The sequence below is a fragment of the Mytilus galloprovincialis genome, chromosome 3 (assembly GCF_965363235.1).
Source record: "Mytilus galloprovincialis chromosome 3, xbMytGall1.hap1.1, whole genome shotgun sequence".
NCBI classification, from domain to species: domain Eukaryota; kingdom Metazoa; phylum Mollusca; class Bivalvia; order Mytilida; family Mytilidae; genus Mytilus; species Mytilus galloprovincialis.
In genome coordinates, this window is record NC_134840.1 from 49,798,813 (window position 1) to 49,820,868 (window position 22,056).

At 33.3% G+C, this 22,056-nt stretch overlaps 1 long non-coding RNA gene across 1 annotated transcript; it reads right to left on the bottom strand.

The window, feature by feature from the left end:
- Positions 1–301: 301 nt before the first annotated feature.
- On the bottom strand, positions 302–2,331 carry LOC143066460 (uncharacterized). Its single transcript, XR_012975628.1, has 3 exons — positions 2,235–2,331; positions 1,505–1,669; positions 302–452 (listed from the first exon to the last, which is right to left on the bottom strand). It is a non-coding gene; the product is annotated as an uncharacterized LOC143066460 (long non-coding RNA).
- Positions 2,332–22,056: the final 19,725 nt, after the last annotated feature.

A 22,056-nucleotide genomic window follows, 5' to 3' on the forward strand; every position in this document is an offset into this window, starting at 1 on the left:
ATGTTCAATTAAATTCTCTGAGCATAGTTATATCACAACTCTAAGATTGTTTTTATATTTTAATTTTGGAAAGTAATTTGTTACATAACTAGGTCAGTTTTGAAATTTCTGAAACAATTTTACAACAAAATCACGATACTAGTATCTAAATGTCTGAACTACATTGTAGTTCCCATACACTTTGCAGCACTCAAAGGGGATTTCAAAACCTTCTGATCATCATACGGGCAAACTTCATAGAATAGGTCTCTTTCTTTAACTTAGTCCAACTGACAACATCCCATTTACTTGTCAAGTTAGTCCTGCCTTGTATATCCCATTCAAGTTAACCTGATGACAGTCTGCATACCACCATCCTCCTTTAGCTAACTTTGCACAGTCTCTTGATTTCTTATCATTATCTTGATCCTTGGTTGAAAACTTCATTCCGTTATGAAACGCCATACCATCATCTGTGATTATTATAAATACAATGACAATAATCATAAAATACAGTATCTACTTGAAATGCTATTTTATGTTTCAAATAAGTCTAATTAAACAATCCTGTGTATTTCTTTGTTCTTTGAAACTGCATTTAATCCTGCTTTAAATTATAAGACCTTGAACATCCTTTCAAACCCTCGACATCGGTCACTTTATTGCTTCGATTAATAGTAGCAATCTTTAACCAAGGACGTATAACTAACATACTAATATACGTCCTTGCTTTAACGTACTCGTAATAGTATGAAATTCAAAACAGTGTAGCTGTGGCCATTGATTGACCCATCAAAATCATCCATTGACTGGGACAATTTACGTGAACGTTTGTCTGTAACAACCACTGTTCATGACGTACCTACGATAGACATTTAAACTGTGGGGTCAACAAAGGTTTCTTAACGCCTTTAATTATAAAATAATTCGAAAAATTAATCAGGAATAACCTTTGTGTTTTGATTTATATAATTGATATAAATCAAAATATCGTGTTATTTCTGATTAATTTTTCGAATTACTTTATTTAGGTGTTGAGAACCTTTGGTGACCCCATAGCTTAAGTGTCTTTAAAAAGTACATAGTGAGCATTGGTCGTTACATACAAACGTTTACCTAAATTGTCCCAGTCAATGAATGATTTTAATGTGCCAATCAATGGCCACAGCTACACTGTTTTGAATTTCACTAATCCGCATAAGCTCATAAAATGCCTGTAGAAAAACCATCGTAATAATTCGTATGAAATCGACAGTAGTTCGTTATAACTCTTAATAACGCTTAAATCGCCGGTAGAACTGTGTATGTATATGTAAAGGGTGAATGAGTCATGAAAAGAAAATCATAATTTCAATTCTTAATCAAAGTTGATTATGTTTTCTTTTACGCTTAAGAATGCTATAGTTTTGATATCGTGTGCTCTAAAAAAAAATGAGACTAATTGCTCAAGGCTAAATCAACAAAGCAATTACATTTAGTGGGATATTAAGATCTTTCATTTTTTGTTAAATATAAATAAACTTACTTGCATTTCCACTGTACCCTCCGACATTAAGTTTATACTTTGTATTTTCATTTCCTACCGAGAACGTCTTGTAGATGGCGTACCATTTGTTCCCTGTCCAGTCACTTAAATCTATCCGTAACTCATACCTCCCACTTTTGGTCAAAACATGTATGTTGTCATTTCCTGTAAAAGTGAATAAATTGTACATTTAAAAACAGTTTGAATGACTTAATATTCCTATTGTTTTGCTTAGAATCAATTAAAGAGTCACGTGAAACAGATATCATAAAGTTAAAAATTAGGCAGCAACCATTTGATTTTCTGGGGGGGGGGCTATGGTTTTTTTTTCTGGACAAATTATTTTTTTCGCCTGCGGCGAAAACAATCTATTTTTTTCGCGACAAGTCGAAAACAATTTTTTTCTTTCAATTTTAGCATTACATATAGTGGCAGCTGAGGGTGAAACAAACAATTTTTTTTTCTCAGAATCAAAAACAAATTATTTTTTTCTCCAAAAACTGGAAACAAACTTTTTTTTCCAAAAAAAAACCATAGCCCCCCCCCCCCCCCCCCCCCAGAAAATCAAATGGTTGCTGCCTTAGTGAATCTTCAAACATGATGTTAAATATTTTGAGAGTTTTTAGCATTCAACAGAAAATTGTATAATGTATGGTATTTCATCTACAGCAAATCAAAATTCAAACATGACAAAACAATCAAAAGTTGATTGCATTAAAAACACAATTACCTAGCCAGAAACTGTTTTCGACATTGCCAAATCCTTTTTTGTACTCGGCCCATGTTCTATAGAAATCAGTTTTATCCTGTCTTCTTTGTAATACCTTTAAAAAAATCGAAAGAAAGATGACTCAATGCATGTTAATACTAAGACAATGAATTGAAATGAATGAAATAAATGAAATTCCCTGTAGAGTCGTAGGTATGATATGAGAATATATAATAATAATGATATGTGCTTTTCAAAGTAGGGACTGTTTCAATTCATTTACAACGTCAGATCGTCTACTACAAATTAATCGTCCTGTTTCTGACTTGGTTTTTATCATATTTCATAAAAAAACACTTTTCATTATAGAAAATATTATAAGGACAATTTCTAAATCTGTATTCATTTCGATTACATATGGAAAAGGTTCTTTAAAGCTTTAGTGTGCATAATGACCCTAATAATCAAACATTTGACCAAACTCGATTAAGGTAGAACTGTCTTATTTCCATGGCCATAGAAAACATAGGGATAATGGTAACCTTTAATGAAATTTCACCAACTTTCTAACACTGACCCAGAACCGACATCCACAGAAGTTTTCATCATAACTTTGAGAAATAAATATGAATGTGCATTATTACCGTCTTCTATTTTGGCTGTCTTTAAAAATCTGCATTGTAAGGCCACTAGCGCTTTATTGTCTGTCATCACGAAATTCTCAAGAATTCGCAAAAGTTCTTTTTTTGTCCGGTATATACAATAATTTATATCTTTCTGCGCCTGATTCATCCGTATACTTTTTCAGAAGATGATGTGTGTTGTCCACTCACATTATTCTGGTATATTGACCTATGTAGAGTTACAAAAAATGAACACAAAAGTACAATCTAGTTTCCGGAAAGTAAATACTCCCTATCCACATTATCATACACCTACCGTCCAACCCTCATCGAATTCATCCATGTTACAATAGACTGTCATAGCTGTAGAACCGTCTGGGTATATAGTGTACACACCGCTCTTCTTGTGTTTCTTTTTCAACTCAGCACAGTCGCGAGGTGTCTCTAAAGGCTTACAAATACCTACAATTATTTGTAATATATTTATTTAAATCATAAGCTATTTCTTTGATTCCCGCTTCCCCAACTTAATCAAGAAAAAACTAAAGTCAAACAAATAAGAAACATAGCCTTACTACAAAAAACACGTTTGAGTTTTTTCACAATAATTAATATAAAAACTATCTTGTATAGCACAACCGTAAGATGACAAAAATAAAAATACAAACAGGGGAACTTTTACTGGAAGGAATATAGCAAATGTATGAAAACTTGTTATTAATTGATAACAGTGCGTAGTGTTTAAAGAAAGAGTGCCAGTTTATAACACAAGAAAGAACTAAAGGCCAAGTAACCAACTAAGTGGGAGAAGATAGGGAGAATGGTACTTACGAAGCCTTTAACGTTTAGCATTTACAAAATGAAGCGTTCACACCGAATGCGATTTGAATTGTTAATGAACTTTAGAAACAAAATAACGCTTTCAAAATGTCAAATTCTTTATACTAGTTATGAATTTCATAACTTACTTTGAAAGATATAACGATGAAAAGTTAGATGACTTTATAAGAAAAGGAAGTGTGGTTATACTGAAAATGAGGTATAAATATAATGACAGTTCACCGAACATTCTTGAACATCAGCGAAATCCAAACCGTTCAGTCTGCTTTAAAAGGATTAAACATGACACAATGTGAAATAATTCAAATGAATAACCAATATACCGGATTTGTAATCACATAAGCAACACGACGGGTGCCACATGTCCAGCAAGATCTGCTTACCCTTCCGGAGCACCTGAGATCACCCCTATGTTTTGGTGGGGTTCGTGATGCTTATTCTTAAGTTTTCTATCTTGTGTCATGTGTACTTTTGTTTGTCTGTTCGTCTTTTTCATTTTTAGCCATGACATTTTCAGATTATTTTCGATTTACTAGTTTGACTGTCCCTCTGGTATCTTTCGTCCCTCTTTTATGACCAAAAATAATGGTAAACGAAAAACATGTGGCGGGATTTAACATGTGCGTGAGCGCTCAACCCTTCCCCTTATCCCTGACAATTAATGATTTAACAAAACAACATAAGAATAAACTGTACAATTCATTAGGAAATGGTTTTGAATCATCAGATTATGTTCTGTTACAAAAATGTCGCATGGGAAGAAAAACCCAAATTCGAAAGTTGAACTCTGCTTTTTATAACGAAATAAAATGTGCTTTTATTTCTATTTTAAAGACACAAGCCTTTTTCGATTGTTTCTTTAAATACCTATCTGTCTACATGATTTATAATCCAATATGTATTTGCTTAAATTAAATAAATTTTGCTTTCAAGATAACGAAGGGACGTTAAACACCTTGCGAAGACAGATTTAACGGGACGAATGATAAATATGTATCGATGCAATGGTTCACGTTTTTCCTTATATCATTAGAATTATTCATATCAATCGCAAGACCAAAATTAAGCATTTCTAGATGCAACATTTGCTGTTCTTTACTCATAGAAGCATCGACATTAATAATAATTTATTCATTTCATGTTTTTTTTTTATTTAACCAAGCGGTCAAGTTAAAGAAAATAATCAAAAATTATTGCAGACATTCGTTTGATTGTCACAACTTTTCAAATTCAATATTTAAGTTTGAAAACGGATACCAGAAACAGTTCATACTATTTCGAAGGGGAAACAACCACCCGATCCTGCAATGTAAGCCAGTAATAGTGGAGATCTATTAGTAAAATTAGTCCACTAGTAACACTAACAACAGTATACTTTTATACTGCACAGTACAAGATGTTAGCAGTTATGAGGCCCCTCATGGGGGGGTCCTAGTAATCACATAATCACCATTTTTTTGCCAATATAATCACATAATCATTAAATATTTGCTTATCTTTAGTAATCAAATAATCATAAACTAAGAATACAGTCCTAGGTAATCAAATAATCATGAAATATTTGGCTTAATAATCAAATAATCATTAAAAAAACGGCCAAGTAATCACATAATCAAAAACCCCATCATACTGTAAGACATTCAACAAGAACCTACTATACCAATAGAACATTCAACAAGTACCTGTCATACTGTAGGACATTCAACAAGAACCTACTATACCATTAGGACATTCAACAAGTACCTAACATACTGTAGGACATTCAACAAGAACCTACTATACCAATAGGATATCCAACAAGTACCTGTCATATTGTGTGACTTTCAACAAGTACCTTACATACTGTAGGACATTCAACAAGAACCTACTATACCAATAGGATATCCAACAAGTACCTGTCATACTGTAGGACATTCAACAAGAACCTACTATACTGTAGGACATTCAACAAGAACCTACTATACCAATAGGATATCCAACAAGTACCTAACATACTGTAGGACATTCAACAAGTACCTAACATACTGTAGGACATTCAACAAGGACCTACTATACCATTAGGACATTCAACAAGTACCTGCCATACTGTAGGACATTCAACAAGAACCTACTATACCAATAGGATATTCAACAAGTACCTGTCATCCTGTAGGACATTCAACAAGAACCTACTATACCAATAGGATATTCAACAAGTACCTGTCATATTGTACGACATTCAACAAGAACCTACTATACCAATAGGACATTCAACAAGTACCTGTAATACTGTAGGACATTCAACAAGAACCTACTATACCAATAGGACATTCAACAAGTACCTGTAATACTGTAGGACATTCAACAAGAACCTACTATACCAATAGGACATTCAACAAGAACCTACTATACCAATTGGACATTCAACAAGAACCTACTATACCAATAGGACATTCAACAAGTACCTGTCATACTGTATGACATTCAATAAGTACCTATCATACTTTAGGACATTCAACAAGAACCTACTATACCAATAGGATATCCAACAAGTACCTAACATACTGTAGGACATTCAACAAGAACCTACTATACCATTAAGACATTCAACAAATACCTGTCATACTGTAGGAGATTCAACAAGAACCTACTATACCAATAGGACATTCAACAAGTACCTGTAATACTGTAGGACATTCAACAAGAACCTACTATACCAATAGGACATTCAACAAGAACCTACTATACCAATTGGACATTCAACAAGAACCTACTATACCAATAGGACATTCAACAAGTACCTGTCATACTGTATGACATTCAATAAGTACCTATCATACTTTAGGACATTCAACAAGAACCTACTATACCAATAGGATATCCAACAAGTACCTAACATACTGTAGGATATCCAGCAAGTACTTATCATACTGTAAGACATTCAACAAGAACCTACTATACCAATAGGATATCCAACAAGTACCTGTCAAACTGTAGGACATTCAACAAGAACCTACTATACCATTAGGACATTCAACAAGTACCTAACATAGTGTAGGACATTCAACAAGAACCTACTATACCAATAGGATATCCAACAAGTACCTGTCATATTGTGTGACTTTCAACAAGTACCTAACATACTGTAGGACATTCAACAAGAACCTACTATACCAATAGGATATCCAACAAGTACCTGTCATACTGTAGGACATTCAACAAGAACCTACTATACTGTAGGACATTCAACAAGAACCTACTATACCAATAGGATATCCAACAAGTACCTAACATACTGTAGGACATTCAACAAGTACCTATCATACTGTAGGACATTCAACAAGGACCTACTATACCATTAGGACATTCAACAAGTACCTGCCATACTGTAGGACATTCAACAAGAACCTACTATACCAATAGGATATTCAACAAGTACCTGTCATCCTGTAGGACATTCAACAAGAACCTACTATACCAATAGGATATTCAACAAGTACCTATCATACTGTAGGACATTCAACAAGAACCTACTATACCAATAGGACATTTAACAAGTACCTGCTATACTTATAGGACATTCAACAAACACCTGATATAACTAGATGACATTCAACAAGTATCTACTATGATATTTGGTCAAGAAATAAGCAATTTATACAAAGTATTAGAAATGAATTGTTCCTGTACCCTTGTTGGCCCCTAATTCCTAAACAGTTAGGGCCATAACCCCCAAAAGCCATCCCAACCTTCCTTTTCCGGTATGGAACCTTATGGTACAATTTCAGAAAGATCTATACAGTTACACACAAGTTAGTGTCTGGAAACTCAAAAAATGCTTATTTGGACCGCTTTTTAGGCCCTTTTAAAATTCTTAAACTGTTGTGGCCATAACCCCCAAAATCAATCCCAGCCTTCTTTTTGTGGTTTCATAGAGATCCATTTACTTAAACTAAAATTATTGTCTGGAAACTAAGTGTCTTCGGATGACGCAGACGACGACGACGTGATACCACAATAAAATTTTGCAGTCGTATACAAATTATTGTTACATTAGAGACTAGTTTGATAAATCTAGCGTACATTGAAGTGCATTAATGTAACAATAACGCAATGTAACATGGTAGCCGTAGACCTAAATAATATGTTACATTTGTAATTATTCAGATCCCTACCCAACCATTTATTCCGGCAACTACTAGTAGTCTTCAATGTAACAATAATGTTTTTGTAATTTAGATGTAGCCAGTGCAATAAAAATATCTACAATATGTGTTGCCCAGTGCGGGTAGCTGACTATGCAGTATGGGCTTTGCTCATTGTTGAAGGCCATACGGTGACCTATAGTTTTTACTTTCTGTGTCATTTGGTCTCTTGTGGAGAGTTGTCTCATTGGCAATTATACCACATCTTCTTTTTTACAATTATGGAGAGTTGTCTCATTGGTAATCATACAACATTTTCTTTATTAACATAAGCCCTTAATTAAGCAGCATAACTTATATAGTATTTTCACATCTATTTCTTTCTGATTGGGAATAATTAATATACGTCAATTGAAAGTACATGTATATTGACGATCTTGCCCCTGGTTACACAAACACATACTAATGATATACACACAGTCAATGCCTCGGGCAGAAGTTCTGTTCATACTTTGGAACAAAATTCAAGAAATTCATATTTCATTATATCCTGTACAGTAAACTCCCTACCTGCTAAGGAATTTGAATGCATGTTTATGGTCATTACACGTAGATCTTTGATTACTCGAAGTTACTGAAAGCTTGATTGATTGATGGATTGTTTAACGTCCAGTGGCAAATAGTTCATGCATGTTCAGGACTAAATCAAAATAATGATGTATATAACAGGAAGCTAGGTTCTGTAATAGGGGTCGTCGAGGACGAAGGTCTGGAAATTTGGAAATCCCATGCATTGGCAAATGAGGGTTTATTGGATAGGAACATAAATTTAGAATTTCAGTAGACCACCTACGAACCCCTCAAAGAGTTGTTGCAAGTTTCTTAACGTGCAGAGAGCGTGGCATTCTCTCTCCATCATGCATCGGATTTAACGTCCCCATTCTGACCTGAATTGACTGCGTCTGTATACATCCTGCACAGCCAAACGGACGCCCAACTTTGGCACGGTTTTATGTAGGTAGAATGAATACTAAGTGGGAAGTTAGTTGAAAACCAGCAACTAATTAACAAAAAATCATGTGTGTAAGTTGAGGTGGCATTAAGTCCTTACGTAAAACAAAAATTTACGCCGCGTTCCAGAGAGGGACATGAAAGGCTTCTCTTTTGGTGAATAATTTGTCGTTACAGCTCATTTACTTATAACTAAGTTGAGGTTTATTCTAGCATTTGTTGATAGAAGCGAAATGATCTGAACGAAAGTTCTAGTTATATTTTCTATATAAAGGGGGATATGATGACATTTAAGTATATCCAATACTCCATTCACTAATAGTTACTAGTGTATACTAGTACATGATATTTGATAATTAAAGAGTTTTGACGACTTCTCTGGCGTGCATCTGCAGATAGCGTTGTTTATTATTTTTTTTTATACAAAAATTATGTGTAGACACGTGCCTAACGTGCCTAAGGCAGCTACGCCCCTGGAAGAAACAAGGTAACTCAACTGTTATGCATTAATGGACTAATAGTTTGTATGTTTACTTAGTCCAGACTCCAAGTTAGGGAAATCGTATTATAATTATTTGAATGTAAAAAATGGAAGGGTCGAAATTCCGTGTCTTATTTGACTAGTAAAAAGATGCATACAAATCGCTTATGTCGACCCAAGTAAATAAATCGATCGAGAATTTAGTCAGTGGTTCACTTGAATGTGACATTATGTTTTGATTTGTTCCTGAACTTAAATATTGATATGAATAGATCTTTTTAAAGCTCTGATAGGGGCAATGCAGAATATTTAACCACGGTACTGTGGTATGTTTGCCAAATATCGGTCATTCTCAATTTGTTTTGTCCCTAAAACGCTTTTATTTTGGCAAGTTCAGAAACTATTAAAGGAAAATCTAATTAATAAATGAATATTTAATGGTTTATAATCATTAAATAGTTCAAACTTTCCTAAAATACTTGTCAGGGTCGATATAAGATGGTCCGAGCACAGGCACTAGACGTTCTGTCAATAGTATAAAAATATTGGCAATTGGAAGAAAATAGTGTCCATGCATATATATGTTCCAGACCATATGAGTATTTGGACCGTACGCGTACGGTCCGGACCCTATACGTATACTCGTACGGTCCGACCATACGCGTACGGTCGGACCGCATGAGTATACGCGTACGGTCCAGTACAAGCTGACCATACATGTTATTTGATCATATATGGGTTAAATTGAAACAGGCATTTATCACAATCTTTATTTTTAGTTTTACAAATTGTTATTGATAATTTATTACAATTAGATAGATAAAATGAACAAACGAACAATTGAAATTAAGTATTTGTTTAATTTTATATCTGAATCCTATTTTGGTACTCTCGCCCAAGGTGACACAATTCAAATAACGTAATATTTTTTACATTTTCATGTATGCAGTTCATGCATGTTCCTTTGCATTTGCATTTTTTGGTAAAGTTGCTAAATATTCTAAAACAATTGACCTCCCACATTATGTTTACTTCCGATATCTTCAATTTCAGTGATCATAATTCAGTTAATGTATTACTGATCGACATGCTTAATACAAGAGACTAACAGATTTAATTAGCGTGAATTTAAAAAAAAGTTAAAATATAAAGTTTTTGTTTCAATTACAATTGAACTTTTTTAGATTAATTTGATAGTTAAGTTATGTTGATCTGCTATATGCATTTGTAACTAATAAACTTGACCAACTTTTTAATATTAGTCAGACCGTACGCGTACGGTCCGACCGTATGAGTATTTTGAAAAAGTACGCATACGGTCCAGACCGTACGCGTACGGTCCAAATACTCATACGGTCTGGAACATATATAATACTAGACGTTCTGTCAATAATATAAAAATATTGGCATTTGGAAGAAAATAGTGTCCATATATATAATATAGTGTCCATATATACAATATATTATATATATGGACACTATTTTCTTCCAATTGCCAATATTTCTATACTATTGACAGAACGTCTAGTGCCTGTGGTCCGAGTTAACTTAACATAGACTAGTCTCCAAAATTTCTACGGACCGACTTGTCCAATAATCATCATTAAAGCGTTTGACAGATAATGATTGATTTGCCTTATATTAAACGCTAAGGTTACATTGATGTTGATTTTTTAATATTAATAAATGATTTTTTAATATTAAAAAATCAGCGTATTTAATGTTAAAAATTTATTTATTAATATTAAGAAATCAGACTGAATATTTAATATTAAAAAATGATTTTTTAATATTAATAAATGAATTTTTAATATTAAATATTCATTTATTAATATTAAAAAATCAGCGTATTATTTAATATTAAAAATTCGATTTATTAATATTAAAAAATCATTTATTAATATTAATAAATGATTTTTTAATATTAATAAATAGGGAATAAATTCCACAACGGCTTGCCATACATTGTGAAATTTCACTTACATATGGTTTATTAATATAGTTATTTTGGTAAGTATGGCTTATTAATTAGTATGAAATTCAAAACAGTGTAGCTGTGGCCATTGATTGACACATTAAAATCATTCATTGACTGGGACAATTTAGGTGAACGTTTGTATGTAACGACCAATGCTCACTATGTACTTTTTAAAGACACTTAAACTATGGGGTCACCAAAGGTTCTCAACACCTAAATAAAGTAATTCGAAAAATTAATCAGAAATAACACGATATTTTGATTTATATCAATTATATAAATCAAAACAAAGGTTATTCCTGATTAATTTTTCGAATTATTTTATAATTAAAGGCGTTAAGAAACCTGTGTTGACCCCACAGTTTAAATGTCTATCGTAGGTACGTCATGAACAGTGATTGTTACAGACAAACGTTCACGTAAATTGTCCCAGTCAATGGATGATTTTGATGGGTCAATCAATGGCCACAGCTACACTGTTTTGAATTTCATACTATAATGTTCTCGAGATGTAATTTCTCTAAACATTTTTGACGGTCAGTTTAATCCCATTTATCTCAATATTATCCCCGATGACAGAAATGTCAACCCGACCTATTCGTGTCAAAATCTATTTAATGAACTAATTTCTTTTTAAACTGCACATGCAGTAATTCTGTATTATTTAATCCATCACATTCACCATGTTCACGTTACATGTTGTTTGCATGATAATGGGTTCTGTAGGAAGTACACCACTAATTCATGGTCCCATTACTTTCTATGTTAAATTCCTCCATTTCAACCAGGCACACCTCTTTCATTTTAAGTTCAAATAAAGTGGCAATCATTTCATGTCAAAGCAACACTTTATGGTGTCTTCTACTGAAAAAATCAACATACCTTACATGGCATATAAGAAAGAACTGGTTCCCTGAACTTCGGATGTACCAAAACAGGTACTTCAGATCTGACAAACAGACCAAATGTACCCTCTTTTTAAAATTTGCTGCAGTTTTTTAAATATTTAAAATTAAAAGTCCAAAAGTGTTCTACAATGATCACCAGTCCTTCAGCTTTCATTTGATGCCAAAAATACCTAAATATCCTACATATTTTGAAAGTTACACTCATGCGTAGGAACTATTTTGCGTTAAATATGTACTACTTTCTGGTATGTGCTTTCTGGCCGGGCCCGAATTAGTGGTGTTACACCTGTTATGTGCTTTCTGGCCGGGCCCGAATTAGTGGTGTTACACCTGTTATGTGCTTTCTGGCCGGGCCCGAATTAGTGGTGTTACACCTGTATGAGTGAACTGTATAGTGAATTGCAAGATCAATGCAATTGTGACGTCAGTGCGCCTATAGCTACACGTGACATTATTATTTGTAAACAAACCGGCTCATGTAACACGTGTTTGAATTATACATTTAAAGTGCAATCAATCTTTCAATCACTATTTTATGTTATTTATGTGTCTGTTTTTAGCTTTACATATCAGCTGCATGATCAGTATAGTCAAGTTAATTAGACATAGTGTTCCTGTTCTGAGTTGTGATTTCTATATAGTATTAGAAGGTAAGGCTAAATAAGTCATAATTTAAGAGTGGGATCGGAGTGGTCCTGATCCTGAAATCCTGAAATTAATAACATGAAATCCCGAAGTCACAAATTTAAAAAATATCAAACCCGCCATCATGAAATTCCAAATAGACATCCCGGATCCCGAAAGGGCCAATAGAACATAGGTTTTTAGGTCAGGTTTGTACACATGAAATCTCTAGTAAAAAAATGCCAGTGATAGAAAGATAAACAGATAAGCAACTGTCTAGGGCCAAATAAGGGAGGGGGGAAAGCCAGTATTAGTACTAACAATAAACAGATGCATTTACAGACCCAGGGGGTGGGAAAATTTTAGGTGAATATATATGTAAGCATGACAGGAGTGGGCAACCCTCTGGTCAGTCAGAGCCCCCCCCCCCCCCCCCCTTATGGAAAGTTCTGGATCCACCACTGAGATTTGCAGGTTTTCTTTGTAAAGATACCTTAAAATATCACCAACTCTGACTTATAGCACACAGTTTTATTCATTTTAGCTCATTAGCTTGGCTCACTGGCTAAAAATTTTCATTACGGTTCACTGGCAAATATTTTATGATATTCATGTTTAGATAATCTGATAATCTATACATGTGTGTGAGGAGAAGTTAATATCAAGCTGGCTTTCGTCTGTAAAAAATGTCATAGGCCAAGTTATGGAGGTGAAAAAGCCAGTAACAGAACGATGAACAGTCTGATCAGGTTTTCTTCGTATAGATCCATTAAAATTTCCCCCACTGAGGACACAATTTGATTCACATTAGCTCATTAGCTGCACTCACTCGCCATTAAGGTCATTACGGCTGACACTGGCTTATATGTAGAAAAGCTGATAACATGTACATACGTGAGGGTGTTAATGCCCTTTACTGTCAGGCGTCAAACAGTCATTCTCGGCTACTGTTAGCTTCAAATTGGTTAAAATTTAACTGAGATTAGTCAAAATATCCTTAAGGTGATTTGACAGATGTCTTAAATAATTATCATTACTGTTATTTTTGGAAAACAAATAGCGTGATTTGTCAAATTCAGCTGATTTTTTTATCGACTGGAAAAAGTGTACATTTTATCATCAGGTAAAAAAATTATCGTTTAATCTTCATTTGGCTAGAATACGTCAAGAAGGTACCCCCATTACTACCCTCATACATGTAAATGTATATGGTCAGATCATATGTTATCGAATGTCATTTGAATTTGTACTTTGCATGCCTTTTCAAATGAAATTGTGACGCCAGAATGCTTTCTTAATAGAACAATAACCGATGAGAAGAGGACACATATGTCAACCAAAATTTTTGCAGCCACGTCTAAATGTGTGAGGACACCCTATCAAACTTGTGCTCATGTTGTATTAAAACTTTTTTAGGAAGCTGAAAAATACCAAAAATAGAAAAATAAACAGATAATCAATATTGTAAAATATCAATGCGTTGAAAAGCCAATGATCTACATTCATGTATATACATAAATATGTCAACCATAACATATAACTGATTTAATTTACACCACAACTATTGGAAAAAACCTTTATGTCTATATAACTTATTTCATTCTAGTCCATTCAACTGACAGAATTGGTGTAAATTTCATGAATTCTTTAATATCATGTATAATCATGGACTATTCTTTATAGCAATATCTGTTAGCCATTTAGGGGTCTTTTGCATTTAACTCTTTTCTCCATGGAATTTTTTTTTACATACTTAATTTGCATAGGATTTTTTCAATAAAAAAAATCATCAGGTTTAAAGTATTAAAACGCATTGGTAAAAACGAATATTTCATCACTGAAATTCCAGTCAGATCTTCTCATGAATATCCTTTATATATTAGATACAAATTTTATTAAGTCTGACTCTCATTTGTCTTAGCCTTACCCATGGAAGTATTATATTGACAATATGATACTTCCATGGTTTACCGTTATTGAATATGCGTTTCACAGATGATAGCGGATATGTTCCAAATATCGTATTGACAATTCCGTCCCAGTCTCCCCGAAAGTGACCTACCAAATTAGACTATTACTAGTACTGTGACCAGACCCAATATTGTTTAGATTTAATCGTCAAACATACTATATGGCTATATTATATATCATTGGATTCGGAAAAATTAGTACTTTTGAGCTATCGATGTCGTCAAAGAGAAATGTGGTATCAGTTTTGCATAACTTAAGGTTAAAGATCAAATTCTGTTTTTTTTTTCTTCCATACTTTTAAAATTTGAAGATATATACAACAATTTAAGTTAAATTTCAGATACAGACATTTTTTCAAATCAATTAACAATGAATTATTTCGAAAATGTAAAAAAAAAATGAATTAGGAAATCGATTTATTCTGGAAATAAGCGTTTTTCAAACACTTGATCCCATATACACATAATATTCTGTTAAAGAGTTACAATAGTTAATTTGCTGGCTGACATTCAACATCAGCAATAAAGGATAAAAATTACTATTTAACCTGATGCCTACTATAATGAAAGCGTTTTTTGCATAAGCTAATTCATGTAATTCATTAATCTAAAAAGCACCCAATACATCGAAAACAGTTACAATTCAAAAATCCAAGAGATCCACACAACAGAATAATGCCAGGAGTCTCTTCTGGTTCATCTGTCAAAAACATGATTTGAAATTTCCACATAATTCTGGCCCTTTACAGGAGCAAAGCTATGGACATGTAGGGTTTTGTTGTGAACAAACACATAACTTTTTTACATGGAAATTTTCTCCTTCAATGAAACACAAGATCTTGCAAGAATTCTGCTGACATATGCCCTTTGAAAAACACGGGGTGTAATGAATCATTTAACACTCGCCTTCCATATTGTAAAATTGACGGAATAGGGGGTTTAGCAATGTGTAATGTGGTCCAAATTTTTAGTTTGAAACGAATTACGTAAAACATGCTGTTTCAGTGCCGCCTCAGAGTGAGGTAACCTGACTAAACTTACATCTTTACTGGAGGCAAGCTTGACGCGCATGGGATAATTGATGGAATGGTTTTAAAGATATTTTTCTGATCATAAAGCTTTGAAATTAACTTTCATGCCCAAGCAAGGGCTTCATCTTTGTCTATATTTCCGGAACTCTAAAAACTATTGAAATAGTCGTGCGTTTCCTTCAAAGTCTTGTAGACAGTTTGTTTACCTACTCCAAACTGAGACGAAGTTATGTCGCATCCGGTAAGTGCATGTACAGCAGGCAATAGTTTACAAAAAAGTGCCCTTATATTTGACAGCAAAATGTCTACTACTTCAAGGAACACATTCCAGTATTTGAATGTAAGTGATACAGCACACCCCCATTGCTTATGGAAAAATACTAAATACTAAACTTGTTCAAAGGGTATCTACACGTCTTAATCTTCAAAATCTGTTATCTAAAAATGCTACCATCGCTAACATTTTTAACAATAAAAATCGTGGTTACCCTTCTATCGATAAGTGTCATGCCAAAAAATGACTTACATGTCCCCGTCTTTCCACCAACAATACGGTAAGGTCCACGTTTAATGGTCTCACATTTTCTTTAAATTTTGAAACTGATATAACTTGAAAAACAAACAGTATTATTTATTTACTCACATGAAACAAACCGGGGTGTGGTATTCAGTTCGTAGGAGAAACTGGACGATATTTATCTAAACGCACTCAAGAACATCTGTATCGTTTTAAAAGACCAAATAAATTCAAAAGTATCATTTACCAACACCTTAAGAAGCACAACCATCCTTTTAAATATTTAGCAGTTCAGCCTTTAGAAGTAGTAAATAAGCAGCCTGGTGAATCGCATTCAAAGTTTGTACGATCACGGAAAATAATTGAATTAAATTGGATTAAAAAATTACAGACAGTTTACCCTCTCGGTCTAAATGATAATATCATGGGAATTGGTAATATATCTAGAACCAATTCCGTTAACATTTTGGATATAGTTTCTAAAACTGTTCGTAAAAACCGTTCTCACGGTCGTAGAACAAATCGCAATCAAAGAAAATTTCGGGCCAATCATACCAATATTTCGGACCTAATTTCTATTTCAGAAAACAACGGCAGACATTATCTGTTAATAAAACTCTGTTCGTTACCGGTTAATAAGTTAAATAAAATTTTGGAGGATTGCAACACAATTTCATATAGCAGTCCTAAGTATGAAATTGCTCAAATTATTATGGCATATTGTTATTCTAAATTATTTCCCAAAATTGATCGCCCTGAAGATCATAAAAACATTTTATTAAAATTAAGTATGTCAATAAAGGCTTTGATTTTGTAAATATTGCCGGTATATTTAACGACCATTCTGTTAAAGAACAAATTCCTGGATATTTTGACAATACTGAGCTACCTCTTATTTGTTATATATACAAGAAATCTACCCGGAAATTTGTGTTTAATTATAGTCAATTGTGTAAAGATGTTAATATCAGTGAAAATACACCTACTTCATGTAATTGCAGTAATTCCGAATATATTTATGGACCCATTTCCCATGTTATAACAGGAGATCTTAACATCGTTCAAGACCGAGAGTTAAAATCATTCCTCAGTAAAGGACCTAAATATCGTCCCCCGTCAATTATTAATTGGAATGAGTGTCGTAATATCATCCACGACTCACTCCATACTTACTGTATGAAATGGATAAAACGGGAAAAAGCTGACAAAAAATCTTTGGACTCTTTTTTTAATTCAGTAATGAAAATAGTTGATATACGTATTCAACATTTTAAAGAACATTTTACTATTAACAATAACCACAATAAACCTATTTCTCGTATCAAACGTAAACTAAAAGAACTAGCCAAGGAATTTGTTTTTGTCCCGGCCGATAAAGCTGCTAATAATATTATTATTGTTTGACGTAAATTTTACATTGAGGTTCTGAAAAAGGAAATCACCAATTCACCAACATTCCAACTGACTCCATTTTAAGAAAACGAAATCTGTAACAAACATAAACTTTTAGCCACCGCTTTACAAGCAGAGCCAAATGCAATGAAAGTCCCAACTATGTATTGGCTTCCGAAGCTACACAAAACCCCTTACAAATATAGATTTATTTCGTCTTCAAACCATTGTTCAACTACTAAATTGTCTATTCTTCTTACCAGCACACTTGGTACAATTAAAAACCTTATAATAAATTGTTCAAATAAGGCCTTCGAAAATAGTGAAATAAATTACTTTTGGAGTGTCAAGAACTCGTTGGAAGTACTTGATAAATTGCATGCTTATATTGGTGATTTTGAATCTGTTCAAAGTTTTGATTTTTCTACCCTGTATACTACATTGCCTCACATTCTCATTAAGAAAAAATTCACACACCTAATTAAATGGGCATTCAAAAAATCAGAATGTGAATATATATGTTCATACTCTTTTAGGTCATTTTTTAGTAGCAATAAACAAAAAAAACTATGTTAATTGGACATGCTTTGATACTATATATGCCCTTGAATTTTTACTAGATAACATTTTTGTTCGCTTTGGGGATTCCGTATATCGTCAGATTATCGGAATTCCAATGGGAACTAACTGTGCACCACTTATTGCGGACCTCTTTTTGTATTGTTATGAGTTACAATTTATGACAAAAATAAGCAAAGACCCATCAAAACAACATCTGATAAACAAATTTAATAATACTTTTAGATATTTGGATGATATTTTGGCTCTCAATAATGACGACTTCAGTATGTATATTAATGAAATTTATCCTGCTGAACTTACTTTAAATAAAGCTAATACTAACAATGACCACTGCCCTTTCCTCGATCTTGATATCTATATCACTAACGGAAAGCTGAATACTAAAATTTATGATAAAAGGGATGATTTTTCATTTCCTATCGTTAATTATCCGTTTTTAGATGGTGACGTTCCCTTGTCACCATCTTACGGTGTTTATATATCTCAACTTGTACGATTCGCTCGTGTATGTAACAATGTTTTAGATTTTAACGCGAGAAATTTATGTATTACTGAAAAATTATTACACCAGGGTTTTCGATATCACAAACTAGTCAAAACATTTACTAAATTTTATCATCGGTATAAAGACATCATTCGTAAATATAGCTCAACATGCAGACTTCTTATACGTTCAGGTATTTCACATCCAATTTTTTATGGAAATATTCTTTATAAAGCACAAAGGTGTCAGTATTCACCTCAGAAACTTACAAAACCTTTGAATAGACTTATTAAGAAGGGATATAATTACGATACTGTTGTCAAGTCATTAAAGATTGCATATTTTGGCGTTAATATTGAGTCACTGATAAGGTCTTTGCGTCGGAACTAAACACATTTATTCTAAAAACAGTTGTTGGCATGCCACGGGTTATGTTCTTCTCATATATGTTATGATGGTATGATACTAAACCCCTAACGGGAAGGATTGTGCCTGATGTTCATATGATGAAATCATAATCTTTCAGTCAGTTTAATTGAAGTCTGGAGCTGGCATGTCAGTTAACTGCTAGTAGTCTGTTGTTATTTATGTATTATTGTCATTTTGTTTATTTTCTTTGGTTACATAAAGGCAACAGTAGTATACCGCTGTTCAAAACTCATAAATCCATGGACAAAAAACAAAATCGGGATAACAAACTAAAACCGAGGGAAACGCATTAAATATAAGAGGAGAACAACGACATAACACTAAAATGTAACACATATAGACAAAATCCCACGAGAATAACAAATATAACATATATATATATAACATCAAAACCAAATACATGAATTTGGGATAGACAAGTACCGTGACACGTCTTATCGCAATGTGAATTTACACTCAAAAATAAGAGAAAACAAACGACACAACGTAATAATGTAATACACACAGAAACGAACTATAATATAACAATGACCATATTCCTGACTTGGTACAGGGCATTTTTAAAGGAAAAAATGGTGGGTTGAACCTGGTTTTGTGGCATGCCAAACCTCGCACTTTTATGGCCATGTGAAATATAACATCAAAATGACAACACAGGACTACAATATAAATAAATTGGAGAACACAATTGACAAAGAATCACACGAACAACAGCCAACAAGTTCAAAATTTTAATACGCCAGAAGTGTATTTTGTCCACACAAGACCTATGTGTGACGCACAGATACAAAAATTTGAAAGCCGAAACGAGTACAAAGTTGAACAGCATCGAGGACCAAAAGATCAAAAAGGTTGTGCCAAAAACGGCAAGGGTTTTCCGTTAAGTTACCAGAAAAGTTACATCTTTTGACATCAGACTCGGACTTCTCTTGAACTGAATTTTAAAATGTGTGTATTGTTATGCGTTTACTTTTCTACATTGGTTAGAGGTATAGGGGGAGGGTTGAGATCTCACAAACATGTTTAACCCCGCCGCATTTTTGCGCCTGTCCTAAGTCAGGAGCCTCTGGCCTTTGTTAGTCTTGTATTATTTTAATTTTAGTTTCTTGTGTATAATTTGGAAATTAGTATGGCGTTCATTATCACTGAACTAGTATATATTTGTTTAGGGGCCAGCTGAAGGACGCCTCCGGGTGCGGGAATCTCTCGCTACATTGAAGACCTGTTGGTGACCTTCTGCTGTTGTGTTTTTTTTATTTGGTCGGGTTGTTGTCTCTTTGACACATTCCCCATTTCCATTCTCAATTTTATCTATAAGAGGCTGTATATGAGCTTCTAATAGCTTCGTCATATAAGCGTTAGGACTTGTGTGTGGCTTGAATTGCTGAAATAATGCTTCTGAGATAGGTGAATTTGATATCATTGATTAATAATTGTATAAAATATAATATAACTGTTAATTATTTTACATTTTGCGTTAAAAACATGATGAAATTAAATTGAAACATACTCTATTAAATGCAAAATATTCGTTGTGTTAATCTTTAATATAAACTCTTTAATAACGGATTAATTTTGCTAAACTTTATTTGAAATCGTTAAAATAAGGTGTAACAACAAGCAGGAAGAATCCAGCCATTTAAAAGGGGAGGTCCTTACCCAGGACAAAAAAAAAGGGGGGGGGGGGGGTCCAACTACATGTCCCCATTCAAATGCATTGATCGTCCAAAAAAAGGGGGGTTCCAACCTACGGCCCCCCCTCCCCCTGGATCCGCGTCTGACAAGGTATATTATAACGATTTTGATTTTTTTTAACGATTTATTAGAAAACACTCAGACACATATAAACGTGTAACATGAGGTCAAATATATAATACAATATGTGCAAGAAACATGACAGAAGAACGATTAAACATATTTAAATCAATATATACAGCTCATTAGAACCAAACTGTGAATTATTATAAAAATAAAAGATATACAACATATATATGGATCGATATGACATAAATTAAAGAAATACATAACTTTTCTGATGAACAATGATAGCTTTTTGTATAGTTCAGTATTACAATAAGAGAGTAAACCTTCAAACTTGATAATGCTCGGGTGAGCTGTGTAGTACATAGGTATGTACTTGTTTCTTAAAAAAAACAATATTTTAATTTTTACATATAAACAAAATATGGAATTCATCTCCAATACCATTTGTACATAAGTTACATGTTCTTTCTTCCCTTGGGATATTGAACCAAGGACCAGTTTCTATAGGTAAATGTAAATTAGATGTACGCAGTTTGGTTAACCACGTTCGATTAAACTCACTAAGTCTCAATAAGTAATTTTCCAAACAAAACTGTTTTTTGAATATCGAATAAAAGAGGCCACGGGAGGAGTTTTGTATATCACTATACCACTTTTGTATAAACTGGTCATATTAAATTTGCTTCACAACAATTTTATCACAAAATGCATACTGGTTTTTAAAAATGTAACTCATCCCAACTTCATCAAAAATAGTTTCTACATATTTAATCCATTTGAAGGCATATTTAGTTTTACTTTGTAAGGATAACATCAGTCGATATAAAATACTACTTAGTTTAGTATCATTATGTACAAGTCTTGTCCAGAATGATACCATTCTAAGTTTAACTTTAATTTCGAAGGGAAATCTCCCAAGCTCACCTAAAACCATAAAATTTGGCGTAGTGTTCCTTACTTTGAGTACTCTTTTACAAAACTTCAAATGGATTTGCTCAATAGTTTTGAGGTTTTCGTATCCCCAGATTTCGGAACCATACAATAAAATTGGTTCTATCATCGAGTCAAATAGCTTTAATTGGATA